Source organism: Arachis duranensis, chromosome 2 (genome assembly GCF_000817695.3).
Source record: "Arachis duranensis cultivar V14167 chromosome 2, aradu.V14167.gnm2.J7QH, whole genome shotgun sequence".
Taxonomy (NCBI): domain Eukaryota; kingdom Viridiplantae; phylum Streptophyta; class Magnoliopsida; order Fabales; family Fabaceae; genus Arachis; species Arachis duranensis.
The window spans coordinates 21,131,795-21,139,043 of NC_029773.3; positions in this window are offsets into that span (position 1 = coordinate 21,131,795).

Sequence of the window (7,249 nt, forward strand, 5' to 3'; positions counted from 1 at the left end):
GATAGAGATACTTATGCAATTCATTGGTGGGAATTTCAGATAAGCGTATGGAGATGCTGTGTTCCTTCCGTCTCTCTGCTTTCCTACTGTCTTCATCCAATCCTTCTTACTCCTTTCCATGGCAAGCTGTATGTAAGGGTTTCACCGTTGTCAATGGCTACCTCCCATCCTCTCAGTGAAAATGTTCAACACACCCTCTCACGGCACGGCTAATCATCTGTCGGTTCTCAATCAGGTTGGAATAGAATCCAATGATTCTTTTGCGTCTGTCACTAACGCGTGTGTAGAAACTCCACCGTTGAAAATACATAAGGACAAGGTCTAGGCATGGCCGTGAGGCCAGCCCCAATGATCAAAAGATTCAAAGATCTCAAGATCTGATCTAAGAACTAGATGTCCAAAAAGATGAAAATACAATAGTAAAAGGTCCTACTTATAGAGAACTAGTAGCCTAGGGTTTACAGAGATGAGTAAATGACATAAAAATCTACTTCTGGGCCCACTTGGTGTGTGCTTGGGCTGAGCATTGAAGCATTTTCGTGTAGAGACTCTTCTTGAAGTTAAACGCCAGCTTTTGTGCCAGTTTGGGCGTTTAACTCCCATTCTTGTGCCAGTTCCGGCGTTTAACGCTGGGAATTCTGATGGTGACTTTGAACGCCAGTTTGGGCCATCAAATCTTGGACAAAGTATGGACTATCATATATTGCTGGAAAGCCTAGGATGTCTACTTTCCAACGTCGTTGAGAGGGCGCCAATTGGGCTTCTGTAACTCCAGAAAATCCACTTCGAGTGCAGGAAGGTCAGAATCCAATAGCATCTGCAGTCCTTTTTAGTCTCTGAATCAGATTTTTGCTCAGGTCCCTCAATTTCAGCCAGAAAATACCTAAAATCACAGAAAAACACACAAACTCATACTAAAGTCCAGAAAAGTGAATTTTAACTAAAAACTAATAAAAATATACTAAAAACTAACTAGATCATACTAAAAACATACTAAAAACAATGCCAAAAAGCGTACAAATTATCCGCTCATCAAGGAGCCAAAAATTAATCTTGTAACAAAAAAAGAGTAAAATAAAATTTTTAAAGGAGGTTAAAGTAAAATTTATACACAATTTATAAAGAAAATTTAAAATTTGGGAGGGGCCATTGCCCTTCTTTTGCTATATGTGACTCTGCTCCTGGTTGAGTTAAACGGTTTGACTACTGATCTACCGGTTGAACTATTAACCTAGTGACCCAATAATTTCATCGAGTTAATTATCAGTTCGGTTTTAATAATTATGACAAGAACATATGACAAGAATAAAAAAAAACTCTAACAACAACCAAAAATAAAAAAAGAAAATAAACACCATATGAAAAAACTTTGTCCATTAATTAAAATAAATACAAAAATAAAAATAACAATTGAATATGTAGTTTTATATAACTTTAATATCAAAATTTTTGTATTACAAAATATTTTAAACAAAAAATACATCAAATTTTAATATTAGTTTATATATATTTTAATTAATTTTTAAACAATATAATACTTATTAAAATATATTTTATACTATCATTAATTTACTACCTGGCGTATCACACAGAGCTCAATCTAGTTACATTAAACCCTAAGACTTGACTAAATGATACACACACATAAGTTTCCTAAAGAAAACAAACAAAAACTACAATGGTCGTTGTCGTTTTGTTAATGTTCTTCATTTGTGGTTGAAGGAGCAAAGTTTATTGGTGTAGTTGCTTCCGTCACGCACAAAGATAAGTGAGTTTTTTATGTAAGCTTTGTTGATGTAATTGTTTTGCATTTATGGGGTTATGACAATAAAGGAATATCATTATTATTGTTGCATGTTTTGTGGGTAAAAGTTGGTTTTGTGAGGTTAGGGTTAAAATAATATTGTTTAGAATTTATATTTTTGTGGAAGGTTTGGTAATGTGGGTTATTAGTGTGTTTGAGAAAAAAAATTCTATTAAAAATTATGGGCTAGTATACTCAAAATCATACTTTTAAAATTTTTTAGATGGATGATGTGTATGTTCTTTCTGTATTCTATCATAGGGACAACTTTGCTATAACATCTAGTGGTGAGTTAGTGCATCTACATAGTTAAATCGAGAAGTTTTAAACAATCAATTTGGATTTTGTTAATTTTGGGAATTTGATCACTTTGAATGGGAGTTTTGAAGCAACGATTTGAATTATCTTCATGTAATTTCAAGGTTACGAATTTATACCGTGAAAACAGTTACTAATGTAATTATTAGGTTAGAATTGTATACATTACACTCTTTGTGGTCATTTTTTAGATCCTATGTTAACACAAAATGCTTATGATGTTTATGCACCTTGTTCAAAAGATTAGGTTATCAATCATATAAGAAAATTTACTAGTATGATCTAATTAGCAGTGATATTGAGTTTAGACTGCATATTTTGAAAGGAGATGAAGGGATTAACTAAATATAAAAAAATAAGATGAAGAATGTAGACACTCATGAATTCTACATATAGTTTGATAATTATGTTGATTATCCTAAACTAGTAAAGGGTGCTGAAAAAGAAGTCCTTCCATAAGAAAATGTAATAGAAGATGTTGATCTAGTTGAGGTTGAGGACTTATGTGACAATTCTGACTCATCCACTAATGATGGATACGAGAGTGTAAATGATGAATTGTATAATTATTAGTAGATGAGTTGAATAAACCTCTTTTCCTTTGTTATGAAAGTGACAGTAATAAGGAAGTTCACAATGACAAAGAAGATAATAGTGATAAAAGAAAAAGAGCTAGCAAAGAGAAGAAGAAACAAGTGTCTCTAGGATCTAAGAAAAAAAAGCGAGTCAAGGAAAAAGACAAAATAAAAGCATAGGAAGAAGGGAGGTTTTGTTTTTTGGTCAAGTAGATTGGATAATCCTCAATCCTATACATTACAAACTCACCTACACTACACACAATATTTAAGGGTTCTATACATTACTTGGCCTAGCCAAGTCCTGAACCTGGAGCATGAGAAGATGATTGAGTCAAGAAAAATGGAAACAAGTGGACAAGGTTCTTTAAGGAATATTGGGCCTACTGATTAGCCTACAAATTTGTTCCTGATGTGGAGCCTAATATACGATCAACCATTGGGTTCTATGTGAGTGAGGTAGATTCAGATGGTAATGACATTGATCATGAATACCAATTTGAAGAACTACATAATCCTCTCTCATCCAAAAATAAAAGCATTTGACACCATTGACTTGAGTTTGATGAAGAATATGAATTTAGAGGGAGAATATTTGGGTCAGTTACTAGTTTTACCACAATTGAGAGCAACAAATAATCTCAGAACAACAAGGTAGACTCCATTTAAGCTTTCACAACAAACTCTATTAATGGAAGTCTAATTCAAACTTCATATTAGACCCAACTTCCTATCATCAGGTCCATTGGCCCAATCAATTCTTTCTCCATTTTTTACAATAACTCAATCCCAAATTGTTCCACCTGTAACAATCCAAGTCACTACAAGGTCGAGTAAAAAAACAATTAAGGAGACCTTGGTATTAGCTAGCAATGGTAGCACTAGGCTATTTAAGTTTATTTCTAACTTTGGATCAGATCCAGCGATCCAAAGAAGTAATCAAATGTAACAAATTTGTTATTTTGAAAATAGATTTATGTTTGTAGTAGTTATTGGTAAACTTGAATTGAGGGGTTTTTTTATTTTAATAAATAAAATAAATATGATAATTATCGTAATAAATAATTTAAAAAATATTTACCGATTAAAATTTTTCAGTCTTATCTCGTTCACACTATAAACGAGATGACATTGCACGTATCTCATTTACAGCGTAAACGAGATAAGGACTGTCCACGCCTATAAGTAGAAGTCATTTACAGCTTCATTCCAGGCCCCAATTTGACTTTGTCAACCTTTTTCTCTCTTCTTTTGACCCTTTCTTACTATATTTTAGATTAATACAATGATGGCGTGCCATGTGGGGAACGATGGAGACATCAACAGGCTGAACGTGACATCGCATTACGTCAGGACGACCGACTTCAAGGTTAGTTGTGTTTTGTATGTTTAATATAATTATGTGGCCATTGTTTGGGTAGTCCTGAAGAGACAGAATATAGTTAAATGGTTTAGGGATAGGTCTGTAGGAGGAATTTAGAACTCTATTTGCTTGTGCAAGGTTGTTATGACATAATTATTAGTTTGAAACTCTGTTTTACTTGTTCTAGGTTGTTAGTATTTATAACGTTCTAGTTAGGGTTTAGTTAATATGGAATATGTAATTTAGAGACATGTGTAGGCTAGAAACATCGAAGCATGTGCTTAAGTAGAAGTAGCTGTAAATTAGATAGAAATATTTGCATAACCTCTAATGTGCTGTGTATCACGTTAAGCTGATCTAATTACTAAACCAAAAAAACCAGTATCTTGCTGAATTTTTTTTAAGCATGATTTTTTTTATTCTTCAAAGGCCTCGTCTTCTACTGCCTCGGCAAGTGAGTCATACCCTTCCTCCACCCAACATTAGCGCCCCGTATTCGGCTGAGGCCGGATTTGGCGACATAGTTCCCCTCAGGGACTTCACTTTTGACAATTCTCATGTCCACGCGTGACCCACGTGCACGTGTGACATGAGGTTTACACCCACGCGTACGCATGACAAAGGGATGCACGTGTGAGCTGCAGTTTTACATCTCCACGCGCACGCATGAGTCACGCGTACGCGTGGACCCTATTTCAACAAAAATGCTTTTTAATGTTTTAAACTATATTTTAAACCTCTAAATCTCCATTTTCATTCCTTTAGTCGTGAATAGTAGTATTACACCTGATAATCAGATGAAGTTAGGGAATGGGGATGACTTGGAGATGGAGTAAAATTGAGAAGTGATGAATTGGTTATGAAATGTTATGGACGATCATTTATGATACTTGACTTGATAATCAAATGAATGATTATGTATAAAACTTGGCTTGAATGATTTAATGATCTGATATACAAGGTTCCCTGGATAAAGTGTCGTGACTTGCCACCACGTGTACCAGGCTGAAAACTTGATACTCTATTGACCCTACGACGTAAGGGTGACCAGACACTATAAATTTCTGGGAATGTAACCCCCATTGAGCAATATTGATTATTTGAGAAAAGCTATGCATATACTCTTGGGGATGCATGTCGAGGGACAGTCTAAGATTTTCAGACTTGTCGGGTTGGCTGGATAACCGACAGATGAGCCTCATCAGCCATAGGACAGGCATGCATTATATGCATATTACTTGAATTACTTGTTTGTACATTAACTGGGTGTGCCTAAGTGTACTTGCCATGCTATATGTATATTTGTTACCTGCAGTATAACCTTCTTGTGTTTGCATTTTCTATTTATCTGTATGTGAAATGCTGACAGAGATGGAGGTATGGAGGAATTACAATATGGAACTTAGATTTAAGGTTAAGTTAAGTTAGGTTTAGATACTCTTAGAAAACCACCTTTTATGGCTTCTGTTTAATACTTTAAACTCTGTAATCTGAGTGTCGGCGTTCTAGGACTGTCTCTGGCATTCCCAGAACCTTATATATTATGTGTGTGGTACCTTTACCATCCTGAGAACCTCCGGTTTTCATCCCATACTATGTTGTTATTTTTCAGATGCAGGTTGAGAGACATCTCACTAAGCGTCTGGATACCTGAGGCGAAGTAGTTACTGGGTTGTTTTGTGTACAGTGATATATATATATATATATATATATACTTAGCTCTTTCTCTCCGCATAACCTATTCTTTTTGGTCCTCTTAGAGGCTTATGGAGAGGCATCATTTTGTTATGTACTTCTGTGTGTGTGTGTGTGTGTGTGTGTGTGTGTGTGTGTAAATATTCTCCGACTAGTCTTGACTTTGCAGGCTGAGTTAGGAGCTTGCTATTTTGTATCTTTGACACTCTATTCCTACTTTTATTATCTTATGTTTAATAGTTATAGTTTTCTTAGCACACAAGTGAACTCATTCTTTGAGCGTTGCACTTTTATTTTTGTGATTTTTATTTCCCCTATTCTTCAAGGCTCCTAGCATACTACAATCTTTCTGCTATTACATGTATACGTTTGATTTTAGAGGTCATAATACCATACCACCTCTGTTCTACGACTTACGCGTAAAGCTTTGTGTGGTAGGGTGTTACATGCGTGCCATCCACAGATACAAATGGTTTTCAATGCTTGAAGGCCTCGAAACATGACGGGAAAGCCCAAAAAACTTTGTCAAACATGCTACACTCGCGTACCAGGAGGTGTCCATCATAGAACAGTTTGACGCGTAGGTCACAAATGGTTCTAAGAAAACAGCTCTGCAGTGCGTTAAGCAGCTTCGGCACCTTGTTGTACGACTCTTTCCAATCTTTGTTGATCTGTGCAATTGCCTTCTGTTTTGCCATCCACACCTTTCTGTAGGAGGGTTTGAAGTGATAGCTTGCCTGGACCGCACCTTACAAAATCGGAATACTGACAGAGGGGTTGGATTGTATCAACGGCATTATGACCCTGCAGATGAGGCTGCTACCTAACTGAAGATGGTCTTGCCCCGTGGTCGGTGCTAGACAACTGTTTGCTCCACCAACCCTCCAAATCTCCCTGAACACAACAAAATAGTATTGCTACAGCCATATCTCAAACCTACTTAATATATCATATAGAAGTACACAAAAGCACAATTAAAGTTGAACTTACCAGTATCCGAGGTTCTGCCGAAGGGCCACACGAAGGCTCCATTGACACACATCGTTAGCTTGACGGAACTTCACATGGTACTTTAACCGGGAAATAGAGTGTAATCCTCTTCATCCGTGTCGGGAAACAGAGTCCTCTCATGCATGGCATCGCAATCCAGACTGTGATAGTGACTTGGAACTATCGATAGCACCGGAATTGGGTGAGGTGTAGGCAGGACATGGCGCGCCACAGTTTTGGCAGATGTCTCTGGAACAAACTCATCTTCATCGCCACCATCGAACGAATCACTGTCTGCACTATCGGCCACGTAATCATCGTCTGACTCCTCCTTGCTCTCCTCTGCCTCATCCACTGGAATGGTGACATGAATGGGCAGTGGTGCGAGAGGTCGGTCGTCCTGTACATAGGTCGAGTGTATGCAACCACCACGACCACCATGTCCCACCTCGGCGAAAAGCTCCATTACCTGCTCCACCATGATCCTCCCATGGATGTCGAACA